The following is a 22233-nucleotide window of genomic DNA, read 5'->3' as shown; positions in this document are numbered from 1 at the left end:
TGCAAAGTCAAGAAAGTATTCCTATCAGTGATTGACAGCCTCTAATCTCTGAATGCAAATACAAATATAGTTGTCAATAGGACTGCCTCCTTGACATTATAAAATAGAAAGAGCAGAGATCTTAATGAGTAAACAGGTTATATGGGCTCTCTTTTGCACAAAACTATATATTAATCTGCTCAGCTACTCCTGTTCTATAACATGCTGATATCTGTCATGCTAACAGATTGAATACAATTTTCCATATGACAGGTTCTATTTAAAGAGGACCTTTCATGTCTCCTGAGCATGCGTTTCTATATACCGCTAGACAGCAGACACTCACTTTTGTCTTTCCAATTATGTGCCCCAGAGAACGATATATCAGTGCCCTTACCGATATCTCTTCACTGTCAGAAGGGCATTCCTGACAATATAGCTGGGCTGTGAGGAACGCCCCTCCTGACTGTACTCGTCCATAGACTAGTAATGTAGGGGCATTCCTCAGAGCTCAGCATCATAGCTGGGTGGTAAGGAACTCCCTCTGACAGTACAGAGCTATGGACAAGAACAGTCGGAGGGGGCAGTCCTCACAGCGCAGCTATGACCATGAGCTCTGAGGAACGCCCCACCAGTACTAGTCTATAGGCGAGTATAGTCATTATTATTATTATTATTATTATTATTATTATTGTTTATTTATATAGCACCATTAATTCCATGGTGCTTTACATTTGGGGGTTACATACAATACACAAAATATATAGGTACATATCATACTAACAGTGATCGGCTGGCACAGTGGGGTAGAGGGCCCTGCCCGCGAGGGCTTACAATCTATGAGGGAAGGGGAGTAGAGACAGAAGGAGAGGGGGAGACTGTACAGATGGCAGTGCGGTGATAGTGTTATTGGAGGTTGTAGGCCTTCCTGAATAGGTGAGTCTTCAGGGCCTTCTTGAATCCTGTGATTGTGGGGGTCAGTCTTATGTGTCGTGGTAAGGAGTTCCAGAGTATGGGGGATGCACGGGTGAAGTCTTGGAGACGGTTGTGTGAGGAGCAGATGAGGGCAGAGCGGAGTAGGAGGTCGTTGGAGGATCTGAGGTTACGTGTGGGCAGGTAGCGGGAGATTAGTTCAGAGATATATGGAGGGGACAGGTTGTGGATGGCTTTGTATGTTAGCGTTAGTAGCTTGAACTCAATTCGCTGGGCTATGGGTAACCAGTGGAGGGACTGGCAGAGGGGAGCAGCTGATGAAGATCGGGGGGTGAGGTGGATTAAGCAAGCAGCGCAGTTTAAGGTGGACTGGAGGGGGGCGAGGGTGTTAGCCGGGAGTCCATGCAGAAGGGTGTTGCAGTAGTCTAGGCGGGAGATTATGAGGGCCTGGACAAGCATCTTGGTAGTTTCCTGGGTGAGGAAGGGGCGAATTCGGTGGATGTTCTTGAGCTGGAGGCGACAAGAGGTGTTGAGGGTTTGAATATGTGGTTTGAAGGATAAGTCGGAGTCCAGGGTTACCCCAAGGCATCGGGCATGTGGGACAGGGGTAAGTGGGGTTCCATTAACTTTGATAGATGGGTCAGGTGGATGGGGCCATACAGGATGGGCTGAAGATGATGAACTCTGTTTTCTCCATGTTGAGTTTGAGAAAGCGGGAGGAGAGGAAGGAGCCTACGGCCGCTAGACAATCTGGAATTCTGGCCAGCAGGGAGGTAATGTCTGTTCCAGAGATATATATTTGGGTGTCGTCGGAATAGCAATGGTACTGAAAGCCATGAGATTCTATGAGTTGGCCCAGGCCAAGGGTGTAGATGGAGAACAGGAGGGGTCCTAGGACGGAGCCTTGGGGGACACCTACAGAGACAGGGCGTGGTGAGGAGGTGGTGTGCGAGTGGGAGACGCTGAATGTGCGGTCGGTGAGGTATGAGGAGATCCAGGAATGGGCCAGGTCTGAGAGACCAAGGGATGAGAGAATTTCTAACAGGAGGGAGTGGTCAACTGTGTCAAAGGCAGAGGAGAGGTGGAGGAGGAGGAGGACAGAGTAATGGCGCTTGGCTTTGGCGGTTAGCAGGTCATTGGTGACTTTTGTTAGGGCAGTTTCAGTGGAGTGCCGGGGTCTGAAGCCTGACTGAAGTCTGTCAAAGAGCAGGTTGGACGAGAGATAGGAGGAGAGTTCTGAGTGGACGTGTTGCTCAAGAAGTTTTGAGGCGTACGGGAGTAGTGAGATGGGACGATAGTTGGCAGGAGAGGACGGGTCGAGGGATGGTTTCTTAAGTATAGGAGTGACAGTGGCGTGTTTGAAGGCTGAGGGGAAGGATCCATTGGTTAGGGATAGATTGAAGAGATGGATTAGGGCTGGAGTGGTAACATCAGTGAGCTTGGGGATGAGATGTGATTGAATCGGGTCGAGCGCGCAGGAGGTGAGGTGGGATTTGGAGATTAGGGAGGAGATTTTTTCATCAGTGATGGAGGAGAAACAGGTCAGGGATGGGGAGCAGTGAGTAGTTGGGTGGATGGATTGTCGGGGGAGTAGGGTGAGGCTGTCTCTGATGGTGTCAATTTTAGTTTTAAAGTAGGAGGCGAAGTCGTCAGCTGAGATAAGTGATGTCGGAGGGGGGGCGGGAGGACGGAGGAGGGAGTTGAAGGTGGAGAATAGTTGTTTGGGGTTGCGAGAGAGTGCGGATATGAGTGTGGTGAAGTAGACCTGCTTGGCGGCGGTGAGTGCGTTCTTAAATGTGAGAACTGCCTCTTTGTACCTGAGGAAGTCCTCCTGGGAGTGGCTTTTCTTCCAGAGGCGCTCTGCAACCCGCGAGGCACGTCTCAGTTTTTTAGTCTAGTCGGTGTGCCAGGGTTGTCTATTGATTGGTCGGGCTCTGGAGTTTGTGTAGGGGGCTACAGAATCAAGGGCTGAGGTAATGGTGGTATTATAGAAGGCAGCAGCGGCATCTGTGTCCTGGATTGAGGATATGTCAGCGAGTGGTAGGAGAGAGTCTGAGAGGGTGCAGGTGTCAAGGTGGTTGAGGTTCCTGCGGGGGCGTGGTGGTTTAGAGAGTGGGGGGTCCGTTGGAGAAGAGAGGGCAGAGAACGTCAGCAGGTTGTGGTCAGAGAGCGTGGATGGAGAGTTAGAAAGGTTGCATATGGAGCAGAGGCGGGTGAATATTAGGTCTAGTGTGCCCCCCTTTGTGTGGGTGGCAGAAGAGGACCAGAGGGAGAGACCAAAGGAGGTGGTGAGGGACAAGAGACTGGAGGCGGAAGGGTGGTCTGTGTTAATGGGGATGTTGAAATCCCCCATGATGATGGTGGGGGTGTCTGTAGATAGGAAGTGTGTGAGCCAGGTGGTGAAGTGGTCGATAAAGGCAGCGGTAGGTCCTGGCGGTCGGTATATGACGGCCAGTCGGAGGTTGGCGGGTGAGAAGATACGAACAGAATGCACTTCAAAGGAGGGGGGGCTAAGGGCAGGTAGCGCCTGGATAGGGGCAAATGAACACTTGTCTGACAGGAGGATGCCTCCGCCTCCGCCAGGTTTGTTGTTGGGGCAGGGAGTATGTGAGAATTGCAGACCTCCATAGGAGAGGGCGGCGGGGGAGGCTGTGTCTGAGGGTGTCAGCCATGTTTCAGTGAGACCAAGAAATGTAAGATCATTGAGAATGAAAAGGTCATGGATGTAGGTAAGTTTATTACATACGGAGCGGGCATTCCATAGTGCACCGGGGAGGGCAGGGGGAGGGGTAGGAGTGAGTGAGATTGGTTTGAGATTTCGGGGGTTCCGTGCTCTAGCGCCAGTTGTGGGGAAACGGCTGACAGTGGAGATTTGCTGTGGAGGTCCAGGGTTAGGAGATATGTCACCAGAAGTAAGGAGGAGCAGGGAGAGGGACAGCAGGTGTAGGTAGGAGAGGGTGCGGGGGGGGGGTTGTATGTGTCTGGGGCGGAAAGCCTGCAGGTTTGTGAGGAGCTGTGCAGAGAAAGTTATATGGTGGGGTAGGAGAGAGGGAGAGATGAGGATTTCTTTACTGACCAGGCTGGTTTGGGGTGGAAAGGTGGTTTTTACATGGAGTGGGGGAACAACAGTGATTGAAATGAGAAACATTTCTGGTAGACAAGTGAGCAGTTTACAGCAGTTGGATTGTGTTACCTTCTGTTCCCTTCTGGCTCAATTCTGGCATAATTCTGAAGTCTACACTTAGATGCACTTAGATTGCATGCTGGATTGCAGAATGACCAAATGACCTCATAGCCCAGATAGACTGTCAGGAATGCCCTTCTGACAGTGAAGAGACATCAGTAATGGCACCGATGGTACATAACAGGAAAGCTGACGTGCATTGAATTCAGCGTACTGTCAGCTTTCTAGCGGTATATAAAACCAAATGTGCCTGAGGACATGAAAGGTCCTCTTTAAGTAGCACTATGTTTAAGTTGCAGTGAGGTGCAGTTAAAGTCAACCAATGTACATATTACAGTATTACAGCACCTGCTGACTCACTCTACTTGCCCCTATTGTGATGTATTGGCATTTTATCAGCTAAATGTTCATGCTGTCAGTCAATCAAAATTCGGCACATTGATAGACAGAGACAAAGAACATGAAGCGATTTGCCAGTAAGAGATTTCTAATTTGCCAGTTGCATTGCTAATGGATGAGAATAAGATTGAAATAACTAGCATGCTCAGTAAGAAGGGTAAGGGGTGTCCAATTCTTGTAATCCACAGACTTCTGTCACTATAGGGCTACAATGAGATCACGCATCCCTGGGTTACTTCTCATGATAAGAATTGCATTAGCATTGTATATACTTTTATCGTTTGTTGTTCTTATTTCTTTACATTCCCTGAACTTTATTCGGAGTTCAGACTGCGATATATTATTCTAAAATGATAAACTCCAATTATTTGCATTTTTGGAGATTTATATTGTACATTTTATATTTTTAATCAGATAGCAAAATATTAGGTTGCTCCTACGGTCCAGACACTAGTGAATAGCTTGTAGACATTTTATTTTTCATTGTATGCAAGCACCTTGTTTGCTTTAGACTGTGTAGGCACTTATTCTCTACAATAACAATGTGAAGAAGCAGTTTAGGACAGAAATAGAAGGTGAAAGAAACAGCAGGTTTCTCTAACAGGAGGACAGTGGGTGGATTCCGGAACTAGGAACACAAAAACTTGTCCTAATCTGCATTCAAGAGACACACATGGCAGCCTTTAAATGCATACATATTATCTTCACTACAATTAGAAATTCAGCTAGACAACTAGAAAATCCAGTTTACAATGGTGGAATAAATAGCACCGAGTATATATTATTAACTCTTTAACTATTCATTGATCAATATGTTTAGATCAAATCAAAGACATAAAAAACAACAGATGCTTTTCTGCTATCAAATTATAAGATTATTTCCAAACAGCATGAAGAATAGAACACCCAACCGTCATCTGGCCATTTCCGTTCTATGTGATTTTTATTTTGCTCTTAATATTTGTTCTTTTGGAAAATCTCATTCATGTTTTATATAGCTCTAGTAAAAATATCAAATCTTATTCCAGGTGACAAATATATTGTGTTTCTCCTGAAAAATATATTGATTATAGCGGTACATGTAAGCAAAGTGTATGTGATTTTTACACCACAGTGACCTGAATCCATAACCTTTTTATGCCTAAAGGCTTATTTAAAGTTTCATGAAAAGCACTGCCTTTAGCAATCCCCAAGGGTTTGTAAGTTCCCTTCGTTCTGCATGAGGTGACGTTCATGTAGCGCTCTATCTTTTAAGCTGTACATCTATTGGTGACCTCACAGAACTGATCACATGATGCTTAAAATAGTGAGAGTTTACGGCTATAAATTATAATAATAAATATTATATATATATATATATATATATATATATATATATATATATATATATACTGTATATATCTCCTATTAATATTGTGAGTTTGTGGGTTTGTGTGTCTGGATGTTTGGATGTTTCTTCCTCAATCACGCAAAACCCGCTCGACCGATTTGGCTGAAAGTTTCCACAAACATAGTGTAACATCTCTGCCTGTTCGGGCCTCTGCGCCACCCTCTGCTCGCATGCTGCGGCGCCGGAGGCGTGTGCAGTTTGACAATTTGCTTAAGGTTTTTAGTTGCACTGTGTGAACACGGCTCTGTCCTTAATTGGATTTGCACCACACCCGTCTTCTGCCAAGGTTACCTCTGTTCATTAAGTGGTTAATCTGTCTTGCCTGTGATTGACAGCTTTTCTTCCTGTCAGGTTCTGGGCGGGTTCTTCCTTCCCTATTTAGTCTTGGCTCACAGTCACACTGGTGCCGGTTATTGCCCTTGCTTTCTGGTATCGCTTGCTGTTATTTACTTGTATGCTTATCCTTGACCTCTGGCTTCCTACTGACTATTCTCTTGACTCCGATTTGGCACTGCATCGCTCTCTTGTTACCGAACCCTGGCTAGCTGACCTCCCTTTGTTGTTGTGCGTCTTGTCTGCGTTTTGTGTTTCACGTATTCAGGGAGGGTTTGTCCTCGTGGTTGTCGCCTATCACCTAGGATAGGGTCTGGCAATAGGAAGGGAAAGTGGGGGGCTTCAGTTTAGGGCTCACTGTCCCTTGTGCCCCTCCCTCCAGGGTTCACCAGCAGCTTCTGGGGAATTATCATCTGCTATTCCCTAACACATAGTTAATACACCCGATTGCGCAATAGGCTACTTTTCGCCACAATAGCACACATACGTTTGTGCCAGGACCCCCACAAAACCCAAACTCACACCACCATCTCTGCAATCTCACACACTTTGGACCATAGCAAGTCCCAAAATTCATATTGCCCTCTACATCTTAGCCCCTAACCCCACACAATCTCATATACATATACACTCACCGGCCACTTTATTAGGTACACCTGTCCAACTGCTCGTTAACGCTTAATTTCTAATCAGCCAATCACATGGCGGCAACTCAGTGCATTTAGGCATGTAGACATGGTCAAGACAATCTCCTGCAGTTCAAACCGAGCATCAGTATGGGGAAGAGAGGTGATTTGAGTGCCTTTGAACGTGGCATGGTTGTTGGTGCCAGAAGGGCTGGTCTGAGTATTTCAGAAACTGCTGATCTACTGGGATTTTCACGCACAACCATCTCTAGGGTTTACAGAGAATGGTCCGAAAAAGAAAAAACATCCAGTGAGTGGCAGTTCTGTGGGCGGAAATGCGTTGTTGATGCCAGAGGTCAGAGGAGAATGGCCAGACTGGTTCGAGCTGATAGAAAGGCAACAGTGACTCAAATAGCCACCCGTTACAACCAAGGTAGCCAGAAGAGCATCTCTGAACGCACAGTACGTCGAACTTTGAGGCAGATGGGCTACAGCAGCAGAAGACCACACCGGGTGCCACTCCTTTCAGCTAAGAACAGGAAACTGAGGCTACAGTTTGCACAAGCTCATCGAAATTGGACAATTGAAGATTGGAAAAACGTTGCCTGGTCTGATGAGTCTCGATTTCTGCTGCGACATTCGGATGGTAGGGTCAGAATTTGGCGTCAACAACATGAAAGCATGGATCCATCCTGCCTTGTATCAACTGTTCAGGATGGTGGTGGTGGTGTCATGGTGTGGGGAATATTTTCTTGGCACTCTTTGGGCCCCTTGGTATCAATTGAGCATCGTTGCAACGCCAAAGCCTACCTGAGTATTGTTGCTGACCATGTCCATCCCTTTATGACCACAATGTACCCAACATCTGATGGCTACTTTCAGCAGGATAATGCGCCATGTCATAAAGCTGGAATCATCTCAGACTGGTTTCTTGAACATGACAATGAGTTCACTGTACTCCAATGGCCTCCACAGTCACCAGATCTCAATCCAATAGAGCATCTTTGGGATGTGGTGGAACGGGAGATTCGCATCATGGATGTGCAGCCAACAAATCTGCGGCAACTGTGTGATGCCATCATGTCAATATGGACCAAAATCTCTGAGGAATGCTTCCAGCACCTTGTTGAATCTATGCCACGAAGAATTGAGGCAGTTCTGAAGGCAAAAGGGGGTCCAACCCGTTACTAGCATGGTGTACCTAATAAAGTGGCTGGTGAGTGTACTTTACCACTTTGCCCCTCACCTTAACGATACTCCAGGACGCTCTCTTTAACGCTCCGGAGCAGCCATGTTTGCCGACCCCATCGCTCTGACAATCCGCGACACCGCCCACCCATGTCAATACCCCTAGGCAGTCTAATAAATGAAAAAAACAAAAACAAAAAAAGGGAAAAAAAAATAAAATGAAAAATAAAAAGTATTACAAATTCAAATCACCCCCTTTCCCTAGAACACATATAAAAGTAGTTAAATACTGTGAAACACATACATGTTAGGTATCCCTGTGTCCGAAATCGCCCACTCTACAAAGCTATACAAATATTTTGCCTGGATGCTTAACGCCGTAGCCGCAAACATACTGAAAAGTCCAAAACCGCTGTTTTTTCACTATTTTCATTATCATACAAATATCAATCAAAAGTGATCAAACCAATAGCATTTCCCGAAAATGCAACAACTACAAACTACACCCGGCCCCGCAAAAAAACACATCCCCTGACACAGACAAATAAAAAAGTGACTGCTGTCAGAATATGGCAACTTTTACAAACAAAAAAATGTCAACACACTACTGGCAGAAAATAAAGCATACAATGTCGTATATCGAGGTATATTAACTTCAAATACCTCTCTCCCAAAGACACTATGTACAGTTTATACCAACACCGGATAGCAGCTCAAATACAAATTAACTTCAACACAAAAGTCTCACGTATTCTCTGAATTACAGAAAAAACAAGATACAAAGTTATATTTTCTATCCCATACCTTATACACAGTATGAAAACCTTACCCGCGCCTGTATTTACACACTTCTACAATCACCACAGACGAAGTCGCGGGTACCAGCTAATATATATATATATATATCATCATTAACTCCATGGTGCTTTACATTTGAGGGTTTACATACAATACACAAAATATACAAAACAAATATAATACTAACAATGACCGACTGGCACAGTGGGGTAGAGGGTCTTGCCCAGAAGGGCTTATAGTCTATGAGGGAAGAGGGATAGACACAGAAGGTGAGGGAAGAGGCTGTTCAGATGGCGGTGTGGTGACAGTAGTGTTATTGGAGGTTGTAGGCCTTCTTGAAGCCTGTGATTGTGGGGGTCAGTCTTATGTGTCTTGGTAAGGAGTTCCAGAGTATGGGGGATGCACAGGAGAAATCTTGGTGATGGTTGTGTGAGGAGCGGATAAGAGCAGAGCAGAGTAGGAGGTCTTTGGAGGATCTGAGGTTACGTGTGGGCCGATATAAATGGTGCACATGAAGACATATAGAGACTTAAAAACAAGAAGAATCATAAATAGAGATGAGCGAACACTAAAATGTTCGAGGTTCGAAATTCGATTCGAACAGCCGCTCAATGTTCGTGTGTTCGAATGGGTTTCGAACCCCATTATAGTCTATGGGGAACAGATACTCGTTAAGGGGGAAACCCAAATCCGTGTCTGGAGGGTCACCAAGTCCACTATGACACCCCAGGAAATGATGCCAACACCTCTGGAATGACACTGGGACAGCAGGGGAAGCATATCTGGGGGCATCTAACACACCAAAGACCCTCTATTACCCCAACATCACAGCCTAACAACTACACACTTTACACACTCAATACCACATCTCTGACAGTAGGAAAACACCTTGAAACATGTGTATTTGGCACTTGCAGTGAGGAGAGCTTGTCACCAGCAGTGAATTTGGCCCTTGTAGTAAGTTGAGGTTGGCACCAACATTTGTTTTGAAAATCAGGGTGGATTGAGCCTCTAACCAGCAGAGTTTGGGCAAATTCATGGTGGAGGGAGCCTCTAAACACCCCAGTTTGGGCAAATTCATGGTGGAGGGAGCCTCTAAAAACCCCAGTTTGGACCAATTCATGGTGGAGGGAGCCTCTAACCAGCCCAGTGTGGGCAAATTCATGGTGGAGGGAGCCTCTAAAAAACCCAGTTTGGACCAATTCATGGTGGAGGGAGCCTCTAACCAGCCCAGTTTGGGCAAATTCATGGTGGAGGGAGCCTCTAAAAAACCCAGTTTGGACCAATTCATGGTGGAGGGAGCCTCTAACCAGCCCAGTTTGGGCAAATTCATGGTGGAGGGAGCCTCTAAAAAACCCAGTTTGGACCAATTCATGGTGGAGGGAGCCTCTAACCAGCCCAGTTTGGGCAAATTCATGGTGGAGGGAGCCTCTAAAAAACCCAGTTTGGACCAATTCATGGTGGAGGGAGCCTCTAACCAGCCCAGTTTGGGCAAATTCATGGTGGAGGGAGCCTCTAAACAGCCCAGTTTGGGCAAATTCATGGTGGAGGGAGCCTCTAACCAGCCCAGTTTGGACCAATTAATGGTGGAGGGAGCCTCTAACCAGCCCAGTTTGGACCAATTAATGGTGGAGGGAGCCTCTAACCAGCCCAGTTTGGACCAATTAATGGTGGAGGGAGCCTCTAACCAGCCCAGTTTGGACCAATTAATGGTGGAGGGAGCCTCTAACCACCCCAGTTTGGACCAATTCATGGTGGAGGGAGCCTCTAAACAGCCAAGTTTGGACCAATTCATGGTGGAGGGAGCCTCTAAAAACCCCAGTTTGGACCAATTCATGGTGGAGGGAGCCTCTAACCAGCCCAGTTTGGGCAAATTCATGGTGGAGGGAGCCTCTAAACAGCCCAGTTTGGGCAAATTCATGGTGGAGGGAGCCTCTAACCAGCCCAGTTTGGACCAATTAATGGTGGAGGGAGCCGCTAAACAGCCCAGTTTGGACCAATTCATGGTGGAGGGAGCCTCTAAAAACCCCAGTTTGGACCAATTCATGGTGGAGGGAGCCTCTAAAAAACCCAGTTTGGACCAATTCATGGTGGAGGGAGCCTCTAACCAGCCCAGTTTGGACCAATTAATGGTGGAGGGAGCCTCTAAACAGCCAAGTTTGGACCAATTCATGGTGGAGGGAGCCTCTAAAAACCCCAGATTGGACCAATTCATGGTGGAGGGAGCCTCTAACCAGCCCAGTTTGGGCAAATTCATGGTGGAGGGAGCCTCTAAACAGCCCAGTTTGGGCAAATTCATGGTGGAGGGAGCCTCTAAACAGCCCAGTTTGGGCAAATTCATGGTGGAGGGAGCCTCTAAAAACCCCAGTTTGGACCAATTCATGGTGGAGGGAGCCTCTAAAAACCCCAGTTTGGACCAATTCATGGTGGAGGGAGCCTCTAAAAAACCCAGTTTGGACCAATTCATGGTGGAGGGAGCCTCTAAACAGCCCAGTTTGGGCAAATTCATGGTGGAGGGAGCCTCTAAAAACCCCAGTTTGGACCAATTCATGGTGGAGGGAGCCTCTAAAAACCCCAGTTTGGACCAATTCATGGTGGAGGGAGCCTCTAAAAACCCCAGTTTGGACCAATTCATGGTGGAGGGAGCCTCTAAAAAACCCAGTTTGGACCAATTCATGGTGGAGGGAGCCTCTAACCAGCCCAGTTTGGACAAATTCATGGTGGAGGGAGCCTCTAAAAACCCCAGTTTGGACCAATTCATGGTGGAGGGAGCCTCTAAACAGCCCAGTTTGGACCAATTCATGGTGGAGGGAGCCTCTAAAAACCCCAATTTGGACCAATTCATGGTGGAGGGAGCCTCTAACCAGCCCAGTTTGGACCAATTCATGGTGGAGGGAGCCTCTAACCAGCCCAGTTTGGGCAAATTCATGGTGGAGGGAGCCTCTAAAAACCCCAATTTGGACCAATTCATGGTGGAGGGAGCCTCTAAACAGCCCAGTTTTGGCAAATTCATGGTGGAGGGAGCCTCTAAAAACCCCAGTTTGGACCAATTCATGGTGGAGGGAGCCTCTAAACAGCCCAGTTTGGGCAAATTCATGGTGGAGGGAGCCTCTAACCAGCAGAGTTGTGGGAAAGCAGGGTGGAGGGAGCCTCTAACCAGCAGAGTTGGTGGAAATCAGGGTGGAGGGAGCCTCTAACCAGCAGAGTTGGGGGAAATCATGTTGGAGGGAGCCTAGTATTAGCAGAATTGTGCAACGCTTATGGTGGATGAGTATGAGGATGCGGAGGAATTGGAGAGGTTGAGTACAGACATGGAGTTTCATGTTGGGGTGCTTTACACAGGTGGGCACAAAAATGAAGGCTCTATCCAGTGGTGGTTCATTTTTATCAAAGTGAGCCGGTCGGCACTCTCAGCTGACAGACGGGTGCGCTTGTCAGTGATGATGCCACCGGCTGCACTGAACACCCTCTCAGATAGGACGCTGGCGGCAGGACAGGACAGCACCTCCAAGGCATATAGGGCAAGTTCAAGCCACAGGTCCAACTTCGACACCCAATACGTGTAGGGCGCAGAGGGGTCGGAGAGGACAGGGCTGTGGTCGGAAAGGTATTCCCGCAACATGCGCCTATACTTCTCACGCCTGGTGACACTAGGACCCTCCGTGGCGGCACTTTGGCGAGGGGGTGCCATCAAGGTGTCCCAGACCTTAGACAGTGTGCCCCTCGTTTGTGTGGACCGGTGAGAACTTGGTTGCCTACTGGAGGAACTGCCCTCCCTGCCGCCAACGTCACATGCTGGAAACATCTCCATCATATTCTGCACCAATTGCCTGTGGCAAGCATTGATGCGATTGGCCCTCCCCTCTACCGGAATAAAAGACGAGATGTTGTTTTTATACCGGGGGTCAAGGATAGCAAAGATCCAGTACTGGTTGTCCTCCATGATTTTGACAATACGCTTGTCGGTTGTAAAGCACCCCAACATGAACTCAGCCATGTCTGCCACAGTGTTAGTTGGCATGACTCCTCTGGCCCCACCGGAAAGTTCAATCTCCATTTCCTCCTCATCCTCCATGTCTACCCATCCGCGCTGCAACAATGGGACGATTCAAAGTTGCCCGGAAGCCTCCTGTATCACCATCACATCATCGGACAACTCTTCTTCCTCCTCCTCCTCCTCCTCCATTAAACGCAGTGAAGCGGACAGATGTGTGGACCTACTCTCCAGCTGTGACGGATCGGATGCTATCCCTAACTCCTCTGTGTGATCTGAGTTATCCCTGATGTCAATCAGGGATTCTCTCAGAACACACAAGAGCGGGATTGTAAGGCTCACCATCGCATCCTCAGAGCTCACCCTCCTTGTGGACTCCTCAAAGACCCGTAGGATGTCACAAAGGTCTCTCATCCATGGCCACTCATGGATGTGAAACTGAGGCAGCTGACTTTGTGGCACCCTAGGGTTTTGTAGCTGGTATTCCATCAAAGGTCTCTGCTGCTCAACCACTCTATTCAACATCTGAAACGTTGAGTTCCAGCGTGTGGGGACGTCGCACAAAAGCCGGTGTTGTGGCACATGCAGGCGTTGCTGGAGAGATTTTAAGCTAGCAGCGGCTACTGTCGACTTGCGAAAGTGGGCGCACATGCGCCGCACTTTCACCAGTAGCTCTGGAACATTGGGGTAGCTCTTTAGGAAACGTTGCACCACTAGGTTGAAGACGTGGGCCAGGCATGGAACATGTTGGAGTCCGGCAAGCTCCAGAGCTGCTACCAGGTTCCGGCCGTTATCACAAACGACCATGCCTGGGCCCAGGTGCAGCGGCTCAAACCATATTGCCGTCTCATCGAGGAGGGCATCCCTCACCTCGGAGGCAGTGTGCTGTCTGTCCCCCAAGCTGATCAGCTTCAGCACAGCCTGCTGACGTCTACCAACGCCAGTGCTGCAACGTTTCCAACTCGTAGCTGGGGTCAATCTAACAGCGGAGGAGGAGGCGGTGGCGGAGGAGGAGGCGGTGGCGGAGGAGGAGGCGGTAGAGGAGGAGGAGGAGGGGGGTGTTCTTCTCGTGTCCCTGCCAGGAATGTTAGGCGGGGAGACGAGGTACACCGGGCCAGTTTGGGAAGCAGTCCCAGCCTCAACTACATTCACCCAGTGTGCCGTCAGTGAAATGTAGCGTCCCTGTCCGCATGCACTTGTCCACGCGTCGGTGGTCAAGTGGACCTTTGTGCAAAGCGCGGAACTAAGGGCCCGCCTGATGTTGAGTGACACGTGCTGGTGCAAGGCGGGGATGGCACACCGGGAGAAGTAGTGACGGCTAGGGACGGCATAGCGAGGTGCCGCAGTTGCCATCAGGTCCAGGAAGGCGGGAGTTTCAACAAGCCGGAACGCCAACATCTCCTGGGCCAGCAGTTTAGCGATGTTGGCGTTCAAGGCTTGCGCGTGTGGGTGGTTAGCAGTGTATTTCTGCCGCCGCTCCAATGTCTGAGAGATGGTGGGTTGTTGTAAAGAAACGCCTGATGGTGCCTTTGATGGTGCAGGAGAAGGAGATAAGACAGGACCAGGGGAGGATGAGGTAGAAGTCAACAAAGTGGCGGAGGCAGATGAAGTGGTGTCCTGGCTCGTCCTCTGGAGTGCATCGCCAGCACAGTCAGCAGTGGCAGTGGCAGAGGCAGAGGCAGTGGCAGAGGCAGTGGCAGTGGCGTGAACGGCAGGCGGCCTTTGTCCTGCCGTTGCTGCCTGCCACTGATTCCAGTGCTTGGATTCCAAATGACGGCGCATTGAAGTGGTGGACAGGTTGCTCTTCTCAGAGCCCCTAATCAATTTCGAGAGGCAAATTGTGCAGACAACACTATATCTGTCCTCGGCGCATTCCTTGAAAAAACTCCACACCTTCGAGAAACGTGCCCTCGAGGTGGGAGTTTTTCGGGGCTGGGTACGAACTGGAACATCTTGGGAGATTCCGGGTGTGGCCTGGCTTCGCCTAAGCTGCTGACCTCTGCCTCTGCCTCTAGCTACCCTTTTTGGTGCTGCACCTGCCTCAACATCCACACTACTTTCCCCGCTTGACATCCCCCCTGTCCAGGTCGGGTCAGTGTCCTCATCATCCACCACTTCCTCTTCCAACTCCTGTCTCATCTCCTCTTCCCGCACAATGCGCCGGTCAACTGGATGCCCTGACGGCAACTGCGTCACATCATCGTCGATGAGGGTGGGTTGCTGGTCATCCACCACCAAATCGAACGGAGATGGAGGAGACTCTAGTGTTTGAGCATCTGGACACAGATGCTCCTCTGTTAGGTTCGTGGAATCGTGACGTGGAGAGGCAGGTTGAGGGACAATGAAAGGAGCGGAGAACAGCTCTGGGGAGCAGGGACAGTTTGGGTTATTGTTCTGTAAAGCTTCGGAATTTTGGGAGGAAGGAAGACAAGACTGTTGGGTAATAGGAGGAGAGGAGGCAGAGTCTGACTGGCTGCTGGACAATGTGCTGTAAGCGTTCTCTGACAGCCATTGCAAGACCTGTTCCTGGTTCTCGGGCCTACTAAGGTTTGTACCCTGCAGTTTAGTTAATGTGGCAAGCAACCCTGGCACTGTGGAGTGGCGCAATGCTTGCTGCCCCACAGGAGTAGGCACGGGACGCCCTGTGGCTTCACTGCTACCTTGCTCCCCAGAACCATTCCCCCGACCTCGCCCACGGCCTCGTCCACGTCCCTTTCCGGGAGCCTTGCGCATTTTGAATTCCTAGTTAGAAATTGGCACTGTATACCAGTAGTAAAAATTGTGGGTGCACGTAACCCCAATATATTCTTTGAATTACCAGTCAGAAACTGGCACTATATGGCAGTAGCAAGAAATGAGGGTATTTGTATTCCCAATATATTCTTTGAATTCCCAGTCAGACACTGGCACTATATGGCAGTAGCAAGAAATGAGGGTATTTGTATTCCCAATATATTCTTTGAATTCCCAGTCAGACAATGGCACTGTATACCAGTAGTAAAAATTGTGGGTGCACGTAACCACAATATATTCTTTGAATTACCAGTCAGAAACTGGCACTATATGGCAGTAGCAAGAAATGAGGGTATTTGTAACCCCAATATATTCTTTGAATTCCCAGTCAGACAATGGCACTGTATACCAGTAGTAAAAATTGTGGGTGCACGTAACCCCAATATATTCTTTGAATTCCCAGTCAGACACTGGCACTATATGGCAGTAGCAAGAAATGAGGGTATTTGTATTCCCAATATATTCTTTGAATTCCCAGTCAGACAATGGCACTGTATACCAGTAGTAAAAATTGTGGGTGCACGTAACCCCAATATATTCTTTGAATTCCCAGTCAGACACTGGCACTATATGGCAGTAGCAAGAAATGAGGGTATTTGTATTCCCAATATATTCTTTGAATTCCCAGTCAGACAATGGCACTGTATACCAGTAGTAAAAATTGTGGGTGCACGTAACCCCAATATATTCTTTGAATTACCAGTCAGAAACTGGCACTATATGGCAGTAGCAAGAAATGAGGGTATTTGTATTCCCAATATATTCTTTGAATTCCCAGTCAGACAATGGCACTGTATACCAGTAGTAAAAATTGTGGGTGCACGTAACCACAATATATTCTTTGAATTACCAGTCAGAAACTGGCACTATATGGCAGTAGCAAGAAATGAGGGTATTTGTAATCCCAATATATTCTTTGAATTCCCAGTCAGACAATGGCACTGTATACCAGTAGTAAAAATTGTGGGTGCACGTAACCCCAATATATTCTTTGAATTACCAGTCAGAAACTGGCACTATATGGCAGTAGCAAGAAATGAGGGTATTTGTATTCCCAATATATTCTTTGAATTCCCAGTCAGACAATGGCACTGTATACCAGTAGTAAAAATTGTGGGTGCACGTAACCCCAATATATTCTTTGAATTCCCAGTCAGACACTGGCACTATATGGCAGTAGCAAGAAATGAGGGTATTTGTATTCCCAATATATTCTTTGAATTCCCAGTCAGACAATGGCACTGTATACCAGTAGTAAAAATTGTGGGTGCACGTAACCACAATATATTCTTTGAATTACCAGTCAGAAACTGGCACTATATGGCAGTAGCAAGAAATGAGGGTATTTATAACCCCAATATATTCTTTGAATTCCCAGTCAGACAATGGCACTGTATACCAGTAGTAAAAATTGTGGGTGCACGTAACCCCAATATATTCTTTGAATTCCCAGTCAGACACTGGCACTATATGGCAGTAGCAAGAAATGAGGGTATTTGTATTCCCAATATATTCTTTGAATTCCCAGTCAGACAATGGCACTGTATACCAGTAGTAAAAATTGTGGGTGCACGTAACCCCAATATATTCTTTGAATTACCAGTCAGAAACTGGCACTATATGGCAGTAGCAAGAAATGAGGGTATTTATAACCCCAATATATTCTTTGAATTCCCAGTCAGACAATGGCACTGTATACCAGTAGTAAAAATTGTGGGTGCACGTAACCCCAATATATTCTTTGAATTCCCAGTCAGACACTGGCACTATATGGCAGTAGCAAGAAATGAGGGTATTTGTATTCCCAATATATTCTTTGAATTCCCAGTCAGACAATGGCACTGTATACCAGTAGTAAAAATTGTGGGTGCACGTAACCCCAATATATTCTTTGAATTCCCAGTCAGACAATGGCACTGTATACCAGTAGTAAAAATAGTGGGTGTATATAGCCCCAATTCTATTGCTAGGGGACTTGCAGGGTATTTCTGGGGTGAAGGTGGGGGGGCACACCGTTGGAACGGGTATCGGGGGTATATATCGGGTATACGGGAATACACTGACAGTGTATTCCATTCAGGATCCTGGGAAAGCTGGGTTGCGGCGATTGAGCCCGTCAGTGCCACGTTACACTGACAAGCTTCTCCCTGGAATTTAGCTCTTACAAGAGCTGTTGTGGTTGTCTTCTCCTTCCTATCCTAGCCTGTCCCTGCCTACCCAGAATCTAAGCCCTAGCTAGCTGGACGGAAACCTCCGTCCTCGGTGAATTGCAAGCTCAGAATGACGCGAACCTGGGCGGCGCTGTTCTTTTAAATTAGAGGTCACATGTTTTCGGCAGCCAATGGGTTTTGCCTACTTTTCTCAACGTCACCGGTGTCGTAGTTCCTGTCCCACCTACCCTGCGCTGTTATTGGAGCAAAAAAGGCGCCAGGGAAGGTGGGAGGGGAATCGAGTAATGGCGCACTTTACCACGCGGTGTTCGATTCGATTCGAACATGCCGAACAGCCTAATATCCGATCGAACATGAGTTCGATAGAACACTGTTCGCTCATCTCTAATCATAAAGATAAAAGTAATTATTTCTGAATAATAACTTGTGAACTATATGGTGCAGCAAAGCCAACATAGCATCTGTGAAAGAGATAGCCAATGACTTGTCAACGCCATTGAAGTCAATGCTATGTCCAATAATTAGCTGCATAGGTCCATGTTGGGACCTCATCTCCGGAGACCTGCATACAGAGACTGGTGGGAACGGAGAAGTACCAGCAAGGTGATTATCACTTCTTTTATTATTTATAATATTTTAAGTGGTTTTGATTTTTAAATGGCTATTGAATGATATTTAACAACATAAATGTAAATGTTTGTGTGCCGTATGGTGCTTGTAAGCCAATAAGCGACTGGTATTCTACTTTTTATGTTAGGGATAGCACTTTCATTTAAGAATATAGTAACGCTATTTTAGTGTTTTCATTATTATAATAACCTATTTTTACACTATTATAATGTATAACTCCTTTCTCTCCACCATTCCTGGTTTTTCCTACCTGTTGGTATTACTGATTTACTACATTACAGCAAATGCTGTTTGTTGAATTGCTTAGTAAGCATTTTATTACAGGAAAATTATTGAAAAAAAAACAAAGGACTTCTTCAAATGATTTTGACACAACTTAAATAGGCATATAGCTATTCATGAAATATTCAGAAAACAGTTTGCAGGATAATAATATATTCAGTTCCTCTGGTCACTGGCAGTGCCAAGACTTATCCACACGAGTGAGCAGAACAGATGCATACAAATAATTGCTTTGGTTGTGTATCTCTTAATACTCTTGTAACTTCATAAAGACAGTCTTCAGTTGCCTTAACTCTAAGCGAGCCCTAGTGTCTTAGTACATTTCAGGGTTCTGTCATTTTCATTGTAATTAATATAAAAATCTATAAAAAATACAATATTTCATAGTTCATTCCTTTACATTAGTTTAAGATGTTAACTCTTGTACAACTGAATACTGCTTTAAGAGTAAATGTGGTTTACAGATATGAGTATAATAAAGAAAATGAGGGTGGTGCTTATTTCCTTAGATCAAATAGTCTTTTCTGAGTATTACATTTCATATACACAAGTTACATAAAAATATTTCTATTTCTGTTTAGTAAATGCCTAATGCTAGGTTCACATTTGGATTTCCATTGGGGGATGTCTGCTTTAGGACCCCCAAACGGAAACCTAATCGGCTTAAAAAAAGCAGTTACCCTCAGAAATTCACAGACCCCATACACTATAATGTGACCCTCGAAGGGCAGAAAAATACGGAGAGAAAAGCGCTTCTTGCCTTAGTTTTGTAGTGCTAAGGTATTTTATGACCATGTATAATGGACTTTGTAAATCATGATTAGTTTGTAGTAAAGAAAAGTAGTTTGGTAAAAGGTCATCAAACAAGACCACGAGTCTCATAGAATGTTATGCAGACAAGTAGAATTGAAAGGCATTGGAATGGTGTTGATCCTTTTATTGAAAGCAACTGGATGAAGTAACTGCCCCTTTTTCAAGTCAAATGAGACATGAGCCCCCATGTTGCTGTGTATTCCAAATAAACAAAGAAAAGTAGTTATCGGAATCTGCTGATACATCCAGTTACTTTCAATAAAAGAGGGTTAGACCAAGTCAGATCAAGGTGTTTGCTTCTATCTGTCTACTTTTCATCACAACACAGATATTTGCATAAATACACCTAAAACATATATGTTCAAGGGTGACATAAAGATCACCAGGGAAAGTTCTTTGAAATAAATAAAATGCCATTTTTGTATATTAATAACTCAATGCTATTTTTCCATTGTAGACAGAAATGGGCTGGGTTATCCATCCATATTTATGGGGAAAGGTGTCAGCCAGCTTCTGCAACTCATTTGTCAGCCAGGCAGCTTTCAAAACCCACTAGGCTTACCAGCATTATTTCCATCCAAACACATTTGACTGTCAGTTGATCTTACCCCAATCTTTGGTGAATCTATCTATAATCAATTGCTTGTTGCCTGAGACTACAAACCACCTTTTCTTGTTATATTCTAAACATACATACTGCTGTTAAAAAAAAACAAAGGACATTCTCTTTGAATTCTATGGTTTTATGTATCATAACATAAAAAAAAAATGTAATCATAAAAGGTCAATACAGACTAACAACCAACAACAGATTCTACCATTTTATTATTTATTCAACAAAAATGAAGCTGAAATAGAAATACTATGTCCAAAAAATAAAGTTCACCCCAAGAATGAATAGCTTGTAGAACCACCTTCATAAGTAATAACTTTATATATCTATATATATATAAAACTCAAAATCTGTAGTATTCTGCTCTATACAAATCCACAGTTCTCGTCCGATTTGGGTGAAATTTGGCACGCCACCTCTCCATGGACAGGAGCAGAATACTGTGCACGTTACATCTCGTTAGCGTCCCCCCGTCATGAGATTGGGGCCCCGAAGTTAAGCCCTATACATGTAATGGAGAAAAGTAAAAGCAAAAGTGCTGATGGAAAAACAGTTGTGACTGACAGGGATGGATTATAGCGATGGTTCCAAAGAGTCACTGCCAAAGGGGCCGCACCACCACACACAACACACAAACATTTCACAAACACCATATAAACATCACACCGACTGCACACATACACCAACTCACAAGTACAACACCACACAAATGTCAACACACCACACAAACACCAGACCACTCTAGACACACACAACACAAACACCACCTCATAAATACCACATGCACACCATACACACACGCGCGCAAGGACCACACACACACGCAAACACACTCAGATGAATGCATACTATGCATACGGATGAACAGAGCACATGGGTACTCACACACAACTAGCCCATGGATAGACACTTACACTGCGCACGCACAAACACATGGATCACATGCGCACATGCATGCATACATATACATGGACCACAGACGTGAATGTAAAAACACAGACATACACATGGATCACACGTGTGCGCACACACACACACACACGACATGCACTGACAAAACACGTCCTTAGTGGCTGTTTGCACACTACAGTATTTCTCACGGGCCTCCGGCTCATGGATTTGGCAATTCCGTAGATTTCTTTGTGCACAAAGCTGTGAATTTTGGCAATTATGGCTCAGATATCCAGTGGAAATGGGGGGACTATTTTTCCTAGATGCACCAGGAGGTTCTGGTAAAACATTTTTAATTAATTTGCTGCTTGCAGAAATTGGCTTCTTCAATGACATTGCCTTGACTGTTGCATCATCTGGGATTGTGGCCACTCTTTTAGATGGAGGGTGCACGACTCATTCAGCTTTAGGATTGCCCTTTAATCTAGCGTTGTCTGTAATATCACTTAGGCTGGTTTCAGACAGGGTTCTTTGGTCCATATTATGACACCTCCCATTGAATTCAATGGATTCCTTTTTCCGCGAGCAGTTTGTTCCTGCTGACGGAAAAAAGAAGTGACATGCCCTTTCTTGACACGGATTCCACAGCTTAATCAGCGGCGGATGTACGCAGTGCAACACTCTCTGCCGACTAGGCTCATTCATTTGGGCTTAATCCGGAGCAGAATGCCGCGACTGGATGCCGATGCACTGTATACACTGCACCGGCATCCAGTCTCGGCTACCCGTCTTTTGGACCTAATTCTGAGGGTAAGTTCACACGGGGTTTTGAGGATATGGATACGGCCTCAAAATCCTGACCAAAAAGTCAGCTCCCATTGAAATCAATAGGAGCCAGTCAGGTCTTTTTTCCAGGAGTCGTTTGTTCCGGCTCCTGGAAAAAAAAGCGAGATACTCATTCTTCAGGACAATTCGCCTCATGATTCGGCCTGAAGACACTCCCTCCTCCCGACTAAGCCCATTCATTGGGCCTAATTCAGAGCAGAGTGCGCGACTGGATACCGGTGCAGTGCACCGGCATTCAGTTGCGGCTACCTGTTTTTTGGTCCAGAACCTGAGGCGGCCTCAGCCTCAGGTTCCGGATTTAAAAAGCCCATGCAAACTTACCCTAAGGCAGCCCCTGCGTAAAAATCTAGTTCAAAAAATCCCATCTGAA

General features: G+C 46.2%; 1 protein-coding gene and 1 long non-coding RNA gene across 3 annotated transcripts in view; one reads left to right on the top strand and one right to left on the bottom strand.

The window, feature by feature from the left end:
* Positions 1-22233, bottom strand: part of GRM8 (glutamate metabotropic receptor 8) — a 744367-nt gene that overhangs the window by 547846 nt on the left and 174288 nt on the right. The gene's annotated exons all lie outside the window — the stretch shown is intronic.
* Positions 1-22233, top strand: part of LOC142203452 (uncharacterized) — a 183670-nt gene that overhangs the window by 68512 nt on the left and 92925 nt on the right. The window contains exons 1-2 of one of the 2 annotated variants that reach the window (XR_012716109.1): positions 882-894; positions 9112-9152. This is a non-coding gene — a long non-coding RNA (uncharacterized LOC142203452). Of the gene's footprint in view, positions 1-881; positions 895-9104; positions 9153-22233 lie in introns of those variants that run through there. The other variant, XR_012716110.1, reaches the window with a different exon arrangement.

Source organism: Leptodactylus fuscus, chromosome 5, assembly GCF_031893055.1.
Source record: "Leptodactylus fuscus isolate aLepFus1 chromosome 5, aLepFus1.hap2, whole genome shotgun sequence".
NCBI classification, from domain to species: Eukaryota; Metazoa; Chordata; class Amphibia; order Anura; family Leptodactylidae; genus Leptodactylus; species Leptodactylus fuscus.
Note: the sequence above shows the minus strand (reverse complement) of the source record. Positions and strands in the feature narration are given on the sequence as shown.